This window comes from Seriola dumerili, unplaced genomic scaffold (assembly GCF_002260705.1).
Source record: "Seriola dumerili isolate Sdu_G_001 unplaced genomic scaffold, Sdu_1.0 BDQW01000230.1, whole genome shotgun sequence".
Lineage (NCBI taxonomy): Eukaryota > Metazoa > Chordata > Actinopteri > Carangiformes > Carangidae > Seriola > Seriola dumerili.
The window spans coordinates 3,238,963-3,256,361 of record NW_019174485.1 but is presented as its reverse complement, the minus strand read 5'-3'; positions in this window follow the sequence as shown (position 1 = coordinate 3,256,361).

The window sequence follows — 17,399 nt, the reverse complement described above, 5'->3', positions numbered from 1 at the left end:
ACCTTGAGAAAAAGACACTGATGCCACGGATTCAATCTAGGTCTTGGCAGCAGCAAGTGAGAGCTTTTTCCCCAGCACCATCTGAACCCACCAATCAGTCTGACACCTCAAGTGACTCTCATGAGGGTCACATACTGTATGTGTTATGGTATAAAGGTATATACATGAAATACATATGTGAAAAAGTACGTCTAAGCACGAAATGGACTCTGCTGTACCTCTATTTATACAGCCAGTCTATGTAGAATATGGAGTCTGCCAGATTGGTGTCATCTTGGGAATTCAAAGCAGTTTGAAGCTCCCCAATCATCCACACAGCTTGTCAACCCGCCACTTTAAAGTAACATCTGTGCTTCAAACTCTAGGGAACAGGGAACCGCAGGAAGGGCAGTGTCATTACCTTTAACCTGGACATTAGTCTTATGACCAGACTTACTGTCAGCAGCAATAATACCTTCATCCAGAGCAAGTGGAACAAACAGAATGAACTGTGCTTCAAATCATTCACTGAGTCGAGCACTGCACTTGACACTAATCATTTTTCTCTTTGGGCAAGGTGCAGAGAGACAAGGAAAACCAGCACAGTTACATAACAACCTTTTCTGCTGACCGCTGTGGTGGCCTCAAGGGATTTGGTGGATGTGACTTTTCCAGCCACACAGCTTGACCCCATTTGGCCTCCTTATATAAAATCCAGAAAATTCTAAGTGTTATTTTAAAATAATTATTACTTTAGGGTCACTTCAAACTTCAGCGTTTGGCTTGAGGTATTACCTACGTAAGCTCTAAGAGACACCACTGTATTATTTAAAAAAAATAAAAATAAAAATCCAGGGACGAGATAAGAGTCGACTTTTCTTGTTCCGTCACAGTTACACAACAATCCCGACATCTCATGAATCTGATTCTGTCAGACGGGTTTAGAGAGACGGTGTAAGAGCTGCAGTGTCCAGTCCGTTTAGCCCCGTCATTCTCTGATGGTGTGGCGGCTGGAGATTCGCTTAATTCAGAGGTATGAAGCGGGTGATAGATGATCCTTTCAATGCTGCTGAGCTGATTTGTCTACCTTGTGACTTTGAAATTGAATGAGGATAAGTAAGTGAGATGAGACGGTTGAGACACAGGGAAAGGCAAACATAGGGAGGCAAAGCTAACATCAGTGCTGAGGTCAAACTGTGAGCTGAGAAGCAAAACAATTAAGTTGAGCCCAAAGCAAAAGCAGAAATGTGCTAGAATTTGTTTAGCATTACATCACAGCCTCAGAGCAGATGGCAGATAAGACAGTCTGTCAGGACTGTGCTCATTCGGCTGGAAACATCAGCAGTTGACATTTTGTAAAATGTTGCTCGGGTGTGAAAATCAACCCAATTATCCAAATAATCCCACATGGGCACGGCAGCATCCCACCATGATAGGTTAAAATAATATCTGCACACGGTTGATTGAAGCCTGCTTTTAATTTTTCCCTAATACACTGAACTGGCTTCAGTTTGATGTAATAACAGTATGTAAATGGAAAAACTGAACTGAAGTGGACTCCAGTCAATCTATTCTATAATTCAATTTGTTCAAATCGGATCAGATAATATGTTTAATTTCCTTAGCATTCACTCTTTATGATCCCTTATTCCTTATTGAGTTAAGAGATAATAGCGGATATTTCTAATATTAAAAATTGAATTGGATGTTCCCTGGAAAAAGCAGATGGCAACAAAAAGCTGAATTTTCTACCTGGTAGCAGCAGTTTTTCGGATGGTGTGATTCTGTCTGTGCCACAGTCCACTGTACAGTAAAAGCCCCCTAATCTTACTACTGTTGACTCTGCTTTACGGGGATGTGTGTGTGTGTGTGTGTGTGTGTGTGTGTGTGTGTGTGTGTGTGTGTGTGTGTGTGTGTGTGTGTGTGTGTGTATGTTGTGTCCAGCACTATGCTACTACTGTTCATACACTACAGGTTGTATGAGATAACATGCTGCCTAAATAGATGAGTCACTTGTCCCACCTTCAATAAATAAACAATTACCAAAAATTACTAGATGAATGAAAACCAAAATGATAACTTAATACGAATACATAGAAAGCTGACTGTGATTCATCATCAACACAACTCTTCGTGTGTGGCTGCAGAAAATGGCCTGTTTCCAAATCTGCAAAATGACTGCACAGCTGATAAAACCTCAGGTGTGTGGCAATCTATAGTATAATCCAGTTCAATATAATTTCTCTACAATTAACACAACTGTATCTTTGTGGAACAATTGTGATACAATACTGAGTAAGTTGTGAGGCCATTGTTGAATTAAACTGCATTACACTGTAACTGTTACATCTTACATACACTGTAAGGTGTAACAGTTACAGTCCCCACCTCTCCTAAAGTGAACAAAATGACAAAAACTTCATATATGCCACAAACTGTGGCCTCAGAAATTCCCAGATAATTCAATCACCACCTTTTTTGATGCATTTTCTTTCTCTTACTGAAAGTTCAGAGGCTCTGTGAATAGAAAGATACTAAAAGATTTAAGAATATTACAAGTGTTTGCTGTTGTCTGTGTTTATTTGGAGCCGTTTAAACATGAGCTCATCTCCCAGCCCACTTTGAGGGTTTAAAACAAATACATACCCCAAAGCACTGTAAAACAAAATAGTATCTGTGAAATCTGCATTTCCATGTCCCTTCTCTTGCTTTTTAACTGTTTCATTATTTATTTTCTCCCCCACCTTACCCTACAAACTCACTGTAGACTTTCCACTTCTTACTGTGTTTATGTCTCCCCTTCCTTCTTCCTGTGCTTGGTTCTTACATTATGGTGCAATTAATGCCTTAAACCCAACCATAAAATGTCCCTTTGTACCTAACCCCTAACACAAAAAATGAACAATGTACAGTTCATACTACTAACAATCTCACTTTACAAGGGGAATCCCACACACACACACACACACACACACACACACACACACACACATATACACATTCACAGCACTGCAGCCCCAAACCAGTTATTTTTCCACAGTATAACAGTTGAGTATACTCATATACAGTTTTAGAGAGTTTGATTAATGGATGGAAACTTGTGGTCACATAATCACAAACAAACCAAACGCAGAAACCTTTAACAAAACAGATCCTCATCAGACACCTATAGTTCCCTTTTCCCATTAATTTGAATATGATCGAACATTTCTAAAGCAGATTTTGCTTAATTTGGCAGTAGGGAACCCGTTCTGACAATACACACATGCACCAACACACACCCACAAACCCATGCAGGCCCCTGCCTAGCAGGAACCTCTCCATCCCAGACTAACATGATAATCAAATTTGGATGATTAACTGAGAAACAACTGTTTAGAGAAAAACTTCACCACATCGGCTGCGGAGAAACACTGGGGTCGTCGTGGGTAGAGAGATGATACTGTAACCAAAGGGTCATGAGTTGTGAGATGTTTTTCATCAGTAATTTGTAACTATGAATACACACTTTTGCGAGACAAAGGAAACGCATTACAGCTTCTATTGATCATATCTAATCTATTTGTTCAGATTCATAATGGAAGACAAGCGTTCAACAGTTGTACGTAAGATGTTAACTGTCCATTGTCTACTGTTCTTGTGAGATGACAGAGTCTTCTGCTGCTCTTTCTCTCAGGTTGATCTGTGTTCACTTCTGGCAGCACGCCACTCTCTACAAAGCCTTTCTGAACAGCTCACACAGACAGCTGTATTAACAGGAAGAGAGCCTCACTGAAGGATGAGTTCAGGCAGAGTACATGACACCACTAGCACTGGGTACAGCCCCATTAAGCACTCAGTTTTGTTTTCGTTTGTTTTTATTAATAATAACAACAAGTCGAAAATGTGATACGCCATTAATCCCTGCAGGCAAAAACTCCTCTTCAGGGAGGTCAGTGGTCAGGCTCAGCCGGACAGCAACGCCTCTTGTGCTGATACAGAGTCAGACCCCTCAGCTGGGTCAGTGTTTAATGATGCAGCATTAGCCGTGTAGTTGAAGGATACAACGACCAACCCCGCGGCCAAAAATGGTTGGAAAGAAAACAAAAATGACTGCTAACATACACAAGCACTGTAACCGTTACAGCAACTACTTTTTAATCTTTTACATTCATGTAAAGTCTCAGCAAGGAAAGAAAAGAAATTGCTTTAGATTATATTGTAACTGTCTGAATGGCTTTCGGTCAATCCAAGCAGCTGAATAAGGCCAATGTTAGTTTTAGCCAGGCTAATGTTTCTTTAAACATGGACCATTGGTATCCAACCCACAAACTGGCAGGTCTAAGCAGCGTCTGGTGCCTGTAAACTTGAACGGGCTTCTCAGAGAGAAACCTGTGCCAGTCCCAGGAATCACGAAATGAAAAACCATCATATCAATGAAGATCAATGTGTCACAGTAAGCAATTCACAAGACTAGATTCAAGCCATGATAAGTCACCCTCATGTAGAGCTGTGGCTACAAAAGTCAAGCATATCTGTAGACGCACACCCATGGCTTTTTTTTCTTTTTCTTTTTCTTCCAAAGATTTGGGTCAGATCCTATTTCCCTAACCCTGACATCATCCCTGAGAGTTCGCCCAAACATGAACCATATTCAAACCTAACAATCACAACCACAATTGTAACCGTAGCACTAAACCGAAGCTCTAGCCTATAAAATTACTTAGAATTAAACTTGTCAACAAAAGGATCAATTTCATTTCATTCTATGTCCTCTAGAAAGAACAGTCAATAATTTGACAAAATACGCTTATGTGCATTCTTGCAGAAATTCAGATGAGATGATTGATAACAATTTCATGTCTCCCTCCAGCTTCATATTTAACAGACAGACATGACAGACATATCAGCCTTCTCATCTAACCCCCAGGAAGAGAGTGAATAAGTGTATTTCCCAAAACTTCCAACTACCCTTTTTAATGATAACCCTGGCAGGGATTAGTGTCAATCTACACACACACACACACACACACACACACACAAGCCTGTGAAATTCAGATGTAGTTGTGATTCAACTTTGCGGCTGGTTGTAAAATCCATCCGTCCCAACATTTATCACTATGATGCACATCTATTAGTCTAGCCCAGCTTAGACTCCCACTGCTGTTATGCTACAGTTCTAGCTGTGCCAGTGAAAACAGCACCGATATAACTCAAGGCTTTTCATGGCAGCAGCACTGACACAGCTGTGTGTGTGTTTCAATACAGACAAGCCATGTTCAAAATCAACGAAAGAAAGACGTAACAAATGATATCTGCATGTGACTCACAGGCCGCAAAAGTGTTACCACAAGTACTAAACCATCTTAAGCTCTTTATCTTTAGCCCGTAATGAGACGATTTTGGATTTGAAAAACCCCTGACACACACACACTCACACACACATGCACTGCCATTTCCCTCTGTTGTCACATCCCAGAGGCCATGAAACACATTTTTCCAGAGCAAAACAACATCAGAGTTGTAGGCTCACACTAATGACATCACACCACCGCACTCCCTTTACCCACAAAAACAATGACATCACTCGTCCAAGTCGTAAACAATTGTTCTCGAAACACCACACTGTCTCACTGGCCCACAAAGGCCACAGAAACATGCTATGTGGGGATATCACATGACCTTGTGCTACATGCTGTGTTTGTCTAACTTCCCACTCAAAGTGAATCAGTGACCGTCCTGGACGGACAGAACAAAAGATGGGTCCTCTCCAGTGATTTCCTTTGCTGAGGTAAAGGAAATGCTGCCTTCCCATACTTCCCATCCTGCGACGTGAGCCCGAGACATGTGACACCACACCACACACATCAGACAGGGTATCTCTCCCTGACTCTGACCAGATACTTCCTCAGTGGAAACTCTGCAAGTGTGTATGTGTGTGTGTGTGTGTGTGTGTGTGTGTGCGTCCATCCATCCGGAGGGGGAACTGATAAGGCGGAAAGTGTATTTGTCATGAGAATCTGTTTGTTGGCTTGAAGGAAAAACTGATTGAATTACAGACGCAGCCACTGTCAGGGGTTTACAATGGATGCTCCATTTCAAGATAAAACTAAAATAAAGATTAAAAACTTTTTTTCTTTGTTTCTCTCTACATTTGTAAGATGTACAATTTCCACTGTGATGGAATTTAAGTTTTCTGTGGAGTATTAGGTAAAAACAGTTTAAATGAATGAATGTCTGTCAAATCAATGATATCCAGACTCACATCTACTTTTTCTACCAGAGTAACTGGATATGACTGAGTAAACAAAAATAAATGCAATATTTATATCATATTACTTCAGAAAGATGAAAATTGTATCAATATGTTATCAATTTTTCTATCTGCACATCTACCAAACGACACGCCACAAAGAGCTGTCTTCTCACAGTACTTTTTAGGGCGGGTCTTTCCTTTAAAGAAAGGGTTGTGTTGCAGTCTGAAAGCACAGGATGTAATGCAACATCGCCCCTTAAGTAACTGAGATTACAATCTGCTCTCTAACGATCAGCTTGTTTATTTCTGCTCAGCCTCAGCAGATTCTCCTTTATAATGACTGAGATGCTAATACGAGGACAGAGCAGGAGAGGATGAGTGACAGCCGGTGGAGGCGGAGACAGATGGAGAGGCTCGGTGGTGCAACACAACAGAACAGCCAGGACACATACATTAGTCCGCTGTTTAAGGAATTTAATCGGTGAAGCATCTTAGAGGCAAAGAATAATCTGAATGCTGTTTCAAGGGTGTTTTCATAATTTTGAAAATAGATTGTGGGGCAATGATGAAGTCAAACTAGGGCTTAAAAATAAACTCTAAACCCTTGTGTCAGTATGCAAACAAACAAAAGCACCAACAGATTCTCTTACTGTAAGAAGAGAAACATTTACACTGTACATAAAAATTGGCAGTGAATTCAAACAAATCCAAAGGGAACTCGCTTGGTTTGCACATCAACATGTTAGCACTCCAAACACACAGACACAAACCAACACGCTGCATATACAGCCAGACTCACATGCTGCTCTGCGATGCCCAGGGGCCTCCTGAACAGAACGCAACATGCGTCACTAATGATACGCATCGGCCCTGCAGCGGAGGAGAAGCACAGCAACGTCAAACCACAGCAGAGTGTAAAGACACACGATACGTACCGTGGAGAGATCTGTCTTGCAGAAACATTGACCTGAATACACGTCTGAGGTCCAGATATCACGTCAAAGTACGGGGGATACTGTACATGTCTCAGAGGTTAAACACAGTGTACGGTTTTACATCATTAGATTAATTATAAAGTGGAACAGGTGTACTTCTTATGGCGTAGTGTTATATGCCCATGATTTTGAGGGCGAGAAGAAAGGTGATAATGATTCAGAACAGCCCTGAGCTGGCAGGAGTCCGCTGAAGTCTCTGTTAATTTAGCGTTTTAATGGTGTTCCATTTTGTTAATGGTGTAAATGGTATCCTCAGGAGCCACACACTCGGGAGGGAAACATTCTGCTACGTGTTAGCCTGCAGGTAGAGTCAAGGTTTATTAGCTACATCATCTTGTTCTTGTAATTTTTATTACATCACATCACATCAGGATTGATGAGCTGACAGGCCCAGATTCACAAACACTAGGCTGTGCTCACGCTTGTCCAGTCTAATAATCAATCCATACCATTGTAATCAGTTTTATTCATACTGTGTGGAAGCCATCCAGCCACAGGGCACATATGGAGCACATTTAAGATTACCACGGTAAAAAGCACAGCTTTACTTTCTCTCGTTGACAGTTTGGAGTTTGCTTCACCTCTGACCACACCCAGCAGCGCTGTCACTGTGTGCGTACGTGCCCTGGAGTCCTCTGTACATCACTTCAGCAATGTTTGCCGTAGGTCAGCAAAAACAAGATTTTCAGTTGGTGTTAAGTTGCTCTTTAAAAATGACTATGTAAATTGTTGTAACTCACTTAACTTATTCTGAAATGCAATACCAACATGTTTTCTAATGTATCCAGTACAGCTGCAGTGATTAGTTGATTAATCGGTTAATTGATCGACGAGGAATTAATCTGCAACATCATTATTTTAGTAATTTGCTATTTCCAGCCTCTCAAATGTTTGATTTGATGCTTTTCTTTGTCATATAATATTAAACTGAAAATCTTTGGTCTTTGGACTGATAAGACATTGAAAATTTCACATTGAGCTGCAGGAAATAATGAGATTTTTTCTCTATTTTTCTGACTTTTCACAGACAAAATGATTAATCAATTAATCAAGAAAATAAGTGGTGACTGATGGAGTGAAAATAACTGTTAGCTGCAGCCCTAGGATCCAGAAAACTAATGAAGACTAATGGTGGCTAATGGTGCATTCTTGGATGCATTGTGTCCTGAGTGGTATGCGAGGATGGGAGATCACGGGAGCAAATGTAACTCAATAAACACAAGGTCAACGCGACTATTTTCGATCAAGCAGGAGAAAAAAATAAACGAACTGTGGATTAGCACGATGGTGGTCCCATGGATCTAATGTCACCAGCTCACACGCCACCACCAACGCCATTTAGCCGTGTTCTGTACCTTTAAATACACCCTATCACTACGACCAGTTCTGTCAACGTGCTAAAAACACACACACACACGACACAAGACCGTCTGATGTAAACACTGTTTTGTAAGACAACACTCGGCGATATGCCACGCCTTGCCACGCCCTATCACACCGCACATCCAAATGAAGTTCACTAAACCAATCGAAAACCGTGACTAAGGACAACTAATAACTGCCAAAACACAACAACACAAGGCCACACTCTGCAGTGCTGACACAGCGTTATAGCTCTGAGGATGACAATCGTTGTTTAGTACACAAGCTGACCCAGTTAGACACGGCACAACAGAGGAGCAGAGCACAGTACATACCCACACCAACACCAGGACTCTGCAGCCAACTAAGCTCAGTGCTGTCAACTGTGATTTGTCACTGAGTGTGTGATGTGACAATACCACGGTGGGTGTGTGTGTGTGTGTGTGTGTGTGTGTCTATGCGTGTGTGGTATGTGTGTATCCACAAACAGGAACAGAGGCATGGGTGTGCCTGCTAGAACAGTGGCAGATGATGTGGTAAATCTAGATGTTTGGTCAGAGAGGCAGTAAAGTGTGTTTCCTGGACACAGGAGGCCAACAACAGTTCATTTATTCACAGACACAAACATACACATATCATTGTATTCCCAGCTTTTAAAATTAGAGCTGCAGCGATTCAATCAAAAGTAGATGAATCTGCAACTATTTTGATTATCATGGACTGCTTATATAATACATTGAACATATAAATAAAACAAGACATTTAATGACGCCTCCTGTGGTAGGGATTGTTCACTATTTTTTGTGTTTTATGGACCTAACAAGAAAATCATCTGCAGATTAATCAATAATGAAAATAATCATTAGTTGCAGCCCAATACAAATGTACTCGATGTTTGGCTATTTTGCCTCTCCAGCGCATCCACAACACTCTGTCAATAGAGCTGGACAATTAACATACTAAATTAATCATTCATTACTCCTGATACTGACAGTATGGATATAAATTATCTCATATTGCAGTTAATCACAGTCCAATAACTGTTGCAACAATCAATGATATCTCTCAAGAACTCTGACCAAGTAATCAGCCAACAGTTACATGTCTGTGACTGGTCATATTGTAACGAAATACGATGGAGAGCACACAATAGAAAGGAAATGCACTGATGTATAAGCCAATAATTATTGTGACAATTGCTGTTACTGAGGTTACATCTGATGTAGAGCGTGGGTCATATTATTCAGCCCTTCTCTGCTGCACATTCTCGCACCTCACATACCTCATTCAAATAGCGTAAAAGTGTCCACATTCAAATACAGGGGTTAAAAGTGATGTAAACTGATGCCGTGTTGAGACAGACCAAAATTGCCCTGCTGGTGGTGAACCAACTGAGAAAGTAATTGGTGCAACAAGTTCTTCCACATTTCATTTTTATCACCCAGAATGCTTTTCACCTGCCCAGCACTAACATCAGCATGTTGTGTCCATGGTCCTTAAGACTTCAAACTGCAGATTGTGTCCCTTTAGAAAATGCACAACACAAACCAGCATGATGATTTAACAAAAGGTCAGGTACAGGGCGATACATCTTTCTATACAATGATGACAAAACAAAGGGCGCACTAGGTGAAAGCCGCTCAGAGTGGACAAAGCACAACATCTGAGCTGAATGTCACTGCAGGATTCAGGGCTGAACTGTATGAGTGTGTGTGTGTTTTTATGTGTGTGCATGTATAGGAGAGTTATGTTGCTCTGTAGGACTTTTATAGCAGGGTAATAAAACAGCAGAGCAACATGGCTCAATAGAGAGGAGAGGAGAGGAGAGGAGAGGAGAGGAGAGACACACAAACTCACACATGCAAGTTGAGCTTTCCATCACACTCAGAAATAGTGACAGTGCATCCTTTCCAGATCCCCAAACAGCAAAGGGATCAACACCCAATTTGAAGGCATCCATAGATGCTACTCACGTGGCCAGACATACACACATGCACACGCGCACGCACACACACACACACACACACACACACACACACACACACACAGCCTCGGCTATAAATGAACCTCACATGAACACACTGTGGAGAATGGATTCACATGGGCTAATGAATACAAACTCCAATGGCTCACTGTACGGGACTGTATTTTTCCTCTGCCAGTAAATATGCGAAATGACAGTCTGTTAATTGAGAATATTAGGTGACCTGGAAGATTTCTAATCTAATCTCCATATTAACACAGACCCTTGGGGCACAGTAATGGGAAGGCAACCCTCCACCCACCCCCTTCATCAACAAACAGTGGCTGCACACTCACTCTCATGACTGGCACGTAGCCCAGGCAAAGCAGCATACCAAGTCAGTGCCATTCTCTGCTCACAATGGCAGCATTTCATCGGTCATCCACAGTAAAATCAACAATTAAGATTGATGGTTGAATAAGGATTGAAGCGTTCATGGATCCAACCTTGCAAGGACAGAATTCATAGATTGTCCTGCTTCTTATAATCATGACTATGTGATGTTGATGACCAGATCATTTGCATTTCCATGACTTTCAGCTCACAGCTACACAAGTTCATAAGCCGAGTGACTGAAGGGTGATGGTGTACTTTCAGATGGGATACAACATGTTCATTCTCATCATTCATGAGCACTCCAGATGATTAAAAGTCTGTCTCGACATTCCCACGTCAGCTCCGAACTTTCATGATCTCAAACGTTTGAGCCTCAGAGAGACACTTTAATAAGGTGACAACCGAGGGGATCAAAAGAAACGCTGTCTGCCTCAAAAGCTCATTTGGCCACAAACTTGGCATCTCTCCTTCTCCCATGGTCAGAGGCTGACCCCGTTGCCATGGTTACCCCACTCTAATATCTATGCAAACGCCTTCTCACTGCATGGGAAGACCCACTGCAGGCCGGGGCTGATGCTCTGCCAGGGACTGCCCCGTCACACACAAACAGAGAAAGGCCTGTGTAAACACAAACATTTTATGAACCCAGAGCAAAACAAACACACACGTACATATCAACACACATGCACAAAGTGATGGCATATGGATGCACATATGGACATACACACTTTCTCCAAGCTGGACAAGTCAGCTGTGCTCCACGTCGGGCCGGATGCTTTCTGTAATACATCCACCCACAAGTGTATAATAAGGTTATTCTAACCCCACCCCGCTGGGACGTCTGGCTCTGGCAACCAAACAATCCTGGAATCTAAACACTCAGCCCACACATGTATCACATCAAACAGCAGCCTGACTGTGGATGCACAATAGCATGAAATGAGAGACTGTTCAGCTTCGTCTGACTCCTTCAGTCAGAGGAATCAGAGCATGAAAAAAAATAAATCTCTAAGGATGCATCTCAGCAGTGCAGCTCAACAGCACTTGATCAAAATCCAGAACGAGACAAACAACAGTTAAATAGCCATCTAAAAATAATCTTAATTAGGTGTTGACCAAAAGCAAGCCATTCTGACAGTGTTGACCTTTGACGGAGTGGTGAGTCTTGTAGCTGATTTAGCTTTGTTGTACTGTGTCGCACTTTAATTTAGCCTCGTCTGTTGGAGTATAAACTGTTCCATAAAAGAGGAATCGTTTTTTTGGCAGTTGTGAGACAGGACAAAGGTCAGAAGCTCAGACAACATTTGTAACTGCACTTTGCACTAGCCTGTTCCTGGCTGGGTAGCATGTTAGCAGTTAGCTCACCAGCTAGCCCTTCAAGAGTTTCTACGTCACCAAGCAGCTAAAACTAAATATTTTTTTGACAGGCTGTTTAATGTTACTCCTCCTTCCTGGTGTAACCATGCTTTAACTCCCGGCAAAATGTTTTGATCCACCCAAACCTCTAAAGTGTAGTGTCAGAAAGTTTTGTTGTTTTTTTTTCTCAGACAAAGTCTCAAAAAGCATAACCAAGATTTTATTACCTTCACTTCAAAAAACATCTAATGTTAACAGCTTTTTAACAGGTTAATCTTATGAAGTTCAGAGCAAGCCTTTAAACCTCCAATTTCAAGTTTAGTTTAAATGAAAACGTTGACATTTTGGAAAATATGCTTTTTCACTTTCTTTGCCATAAGTTGGGATGAGAGGATACCACACTCATGTCTGTTAATATGAAGCTACAGCTAGAAGCTAGTTAGCTTAGCTTTGCAGAAAAACTGGAAACTACTAGCCTGACTCTTTTCAAAGGTAATAAAATCTTAACGCTGACAGTGGCACAGTCATATTTACTGTAGACTTGAGAGTGTATCATTCTTCATTCATGCTCTCAGTAGGAAAGTTAATATGAGTACGTCCAACCATATTGTATAGTTGTGTAATAACACAGTAAATAAAATGTTATCCCTATATCCCATATTTTTCATTTGGTTTCATTGGGTGTAACAGACACGAACACACAAGCTCAAACGCTCAGGCATGGAGTATAATCCTGTCCAACTCAGCAGGCTGAGGCCCTGTCTGACCAAACCCAGAGCTACACGCTGAAACAAGCCAAATGAATGACAGATGAAGTCAAGACCCAGAGAGAGACAAGAAAAATCCAACATAATAAAATGAAGCCTGGTTGCGCGCAAACACACACACGTCCTCTAACAAAGGAAAAACATTGGAATCCAAGACTCAATCAATTTGCAGTATGCAGGGAGAGTGGAGCCACATGTTTTTGATAAGTCCTCTAGCAGAGCAGGGTGAGGTAATGATGAAGTCATCTCTCTCCTCTGGACAGGTTCAACTTCACTGGGCCGTGTGCATTTTAAATGGCTTCAGGTTCACCAACACACACATGTATTTTCATGCTTTTTGGTGTGTTATGCAGTTAAAAAAAATTTACTGTTAAAAAAAACAAAAAAACATCCTAACTTTTGGTATCAAGACCAGACAATAAGTGAAGGAGCCGCAACTTGTGAGCAAGCTACCTCATCTTCTACCCACCTGTAACTCACAGAGCTCCTCTTTCATGAAAGAAAAACTCAAATTCTCAAGTCTCAAAACCTCAAATATTTTCCTCCTTGAAATATTCCTCCTTTTTCAACTCCCTAAAACATTCCCAGGCAATCAAGTCTTACTATGGACATGGGTCATTAACAGTCAGTGCAGACTGCAACCACTCAACTGGTCACCGCCACTTAGTTATTAGAGTCACTTCATCTATAGCCCTTTTTACAAACACATGCCACTACATTGCCATTAAGGAGACCCTTCATTATGCCTCCTTGGCTTGTTTATGTTAAGCCAAACAAAGTTGGCGTAATGCCGGCCCAGTGTGTGATTTAAGATAACATGCCCACCATCAGAGGCGTGACGTGCTAACACAACAGAGTCGGCATGTGTCCCGCCACGTCTCCCTTTTACACAGACGTCGATTCAGCTCTGTGGCTACCTGCTGCCGGCATAAAGGCGGTACAACAATGCCCACCAATTCCGTGTTTATTCCTTTTATACAGCATGGCGAGGTGGATTGAAGGCACAACATTCCCACCTTGAACAGGCTGTGTGAAAGAGGTTCATGAGACTCTCAGGCCATCCACCCACCGTAGAGGACACTGTACTTCCTGTGTCTCGGCATGGATCGTAACTTTTACTGAGCTCAATCGTGCCTTGGGTTATTATAACACCATTCATTAGGGGAGGGAAAATAAACAGGAGACAACTTCTCAGAGAGATAGACCTCTGCAGATGTGCTGGAACAAAAGACTTCCTTCTGCTCAGCCCTATCTAAATGTTATGCTGTGAGCAATCCAAAGGTCAAAACTATAAGCCTGTTACAAATGTAATATGGCCAAGGAGAATACTAAATGCAGATTGGCTGGTGCATTATTTTAAGACAGCTGTATGGCTCTGACATAAAATGCAAATGTCCAAGTAACACGCATAACAAAAAACAAAACAGTTTATTTTAATCACCAGTGTCTCAAACACATTCTTCAGCGAGCTAGTGGTCAGCGTCTGGAGACTTTGTCATGCCTCCTCATCAAAAGCAGTTGCGTGGAGCAGATTTGTAGATGCTGAGGGTGTTGTAAGCCCATGTGAGTAGGGCAACTAAACTGCATGACATTTAGTGGCAGTGTTGATTTAGAGAGTGGCCTTAAAGGAAGCAACGTGATGCAGAAAATGGAGATAACAAGTTAGAGTTTGGCCCTTTAAACCCAAATCAAATGGAAAACAGTTGTACTAATCCACAGAGCCTGTTCAGGGGAGTCTCATGGGCCTGTAACGTGTATTTTGAAGCTGTATAAAGACAGCATTATCATCAATCACTGGGTAAAATACTAACTTCAGATTACAGAGACTGGTGTGATTGGTTTTCACACATACTTCAATAAAACATGATGACATCAGTTGTTTGACTGAAAGATACTAAGTTTTCAAAACTGGAAAAAAACTTTTCTTTTAAGTTAGCTTTCATTGTAAGCTTGAGAAGAAGGCAATAATCCTCCTCTTCACTCAGTAAGACAGGGTACAAGAACCAGAAACCTCTCTGTCATGCCTCCCCTGAGTCCTAAGCAACTGCAATATTCATGAAGGCCATATGAAACACTCGGAGCAAAACAAGAAAGAAAATGGAGTTCTCATCAAAGAGGATGTGCGGAGGTGGAAGAAAAGTAAATATAGAGTATGTTTGCATTTTTCTATCTATTCCGTCATTAGCTCTGGGTTAAACGTCTCACATTATAGAAAGTCCCTGAGGGATTGTGGATTAGGGCCCCTTCTCTCCGAGTAAATCAGAGAATGAGGGGAATACCGTTTTGGATTTCAGGTCCATATGGTGAACATTCACAGTTTTTCAGAGAGCTCTGCAGAACAAAATAAAGGAAGGAAAAAAGAGAAAGAGAGATGAAAAATAAGTATGCCAGAGTGCGGGTCTTTTGGAGACAATTATCATATTTGTCTGGGCCAGGCTTTGGTGTGGAAATGTATATCCTAAGAGAGTCATTACAGGCTGTGAACTATCCAAGAGCCAGAGGTGCTGAGGAGGTGCTCGCAGGTAACATGCAATGTGGGGGGTGGGGGGGGGTGACTGCCAGACATTTGATCTGCAGAACATGAAGAAAAAAAAAAGAAAAAAAAAAATTGGGGAAAAGGCGGGAAACTGGGAGGAAGCACAAACAGTAACCCAGCTGTTGGCTATTTAACAGTTAATGTTTTCCTCAGGGCAGAGCAGTTAACACACACTGTGAGACTCTCTGCAACTATGAATAAACCAGCTAACAAAACACCTTTACCAGTGTGAGGCGTCTTATCTGCAGGTGAAGGAGTCATCCAGCAGAAAGGATGAATTCCCACCATCTCGCCTCTTTAATCACAGTCATAATAATATTAATCACCGCTTGATGCACTGATTTATGTTGACAGCAACGTGTAACAAGGCTCAGATTACACTGATCTCTAGAGGTGATTTCCGTCCGGTGGCACACCAAAGCCTGGTGCTAATTCTTGATTTATGAATAACTGTCAATAACGGTGCAATGCAAATAATTCAAATTACTTATGTATAGTTTGTCTTATGGATCATTTAGCCCAAGTAAAAATAACTCTGCTCCCTGCTCTGTAACTGTACAATGTCAGGTTCCAGTCAATACAGTAAAAAGCTTAACTAAACTAAATGTCAACACACTGTTCAAACAGCAGATCAGCATGATGCTTGTTTTTAAAGCCCTTAAGTGTAAGACATGAGGATCTCTTACTGGAGATACACAATACAACAGATTCACGCGCAGGGGCACTGAGGATGAACTGATTAAAAGCAACAACACACAACAGTTTCCACCAGCGTTGTCTCATGTTTCAACAGACAAAAACATATATAATCTGAACGATCTGAAAGATGCTATACACACACAAAGAAGATTTCCGTGTAGACCCTTTAACAGGCTCGTTTTCAGCCTTATCACTTTACATCTCATTGAAATATGCAATATATGTATGCTTCCTTACCTTCCACACCACAAGACAGTAAAGCAGATGAAGCTCTTACATACTCTGCTAAAACTGTCCTTTTCCCTTTCAGTACATGACTTATGGTTATGACCTCACCTTTGACCTCCTTCCATAAAAAGAGAACTGTAAAGGCACGCTGCTTCACCCTGACATTATACATCCAACATATATAGGCCTAATAAGAAATATGGCAGCTATTAAATCAAAATGAGAGGTACAATGACCTTACATGTTCAAATACAGTAGCAACAGTATTTCTGTGACACGGTGCAGATGACTGATACAAGTAAACAATATTTGCTGTTGTGTGGATGTCTTAGATAACTTTGTAAATTATGCACAGGGTTGCACATTTTCACAAGCTGCTGGACAAAACGTTGTTAATGCTTATAAAGAGCATTTCTGGTCACTGTGGCAGCATCTGTCTTATGAACTTATATAACCACACGATTGTCACTGAAAACAGCAGTAATTACAGCCTCTAACAAGCAAGCAGGCGCAGGTGTGCAACAATCACAAAGCAACACGCAAACTAGGTATCATGTTATACGACCCCCCCCGGTGCAGATATATGAAGAAAGTAATCCAGATACCTGCTGTGAGGAGGTCCCAGGTTAGGAGCCGACAGTCGACCTGCAGACACACAAGTATCCTCGGACCTCTTCTGACTCCTGATTCACTGTTTGAATTCAATGGTTCCGTTCAATGTGCTCGATGTGTCCGAGCACTTTCACTGATGTTCAGGCAGTGCGATGGTGTGTACTCGCTCCCCGAGGCCTGGGCCAGCAGCAGCACACATGATGTGGAGATCTACTACGCCGGCTGAGGCGGAAACACTGGCTCACTTTGTGGCAGGAAGTGAGGTCCCACT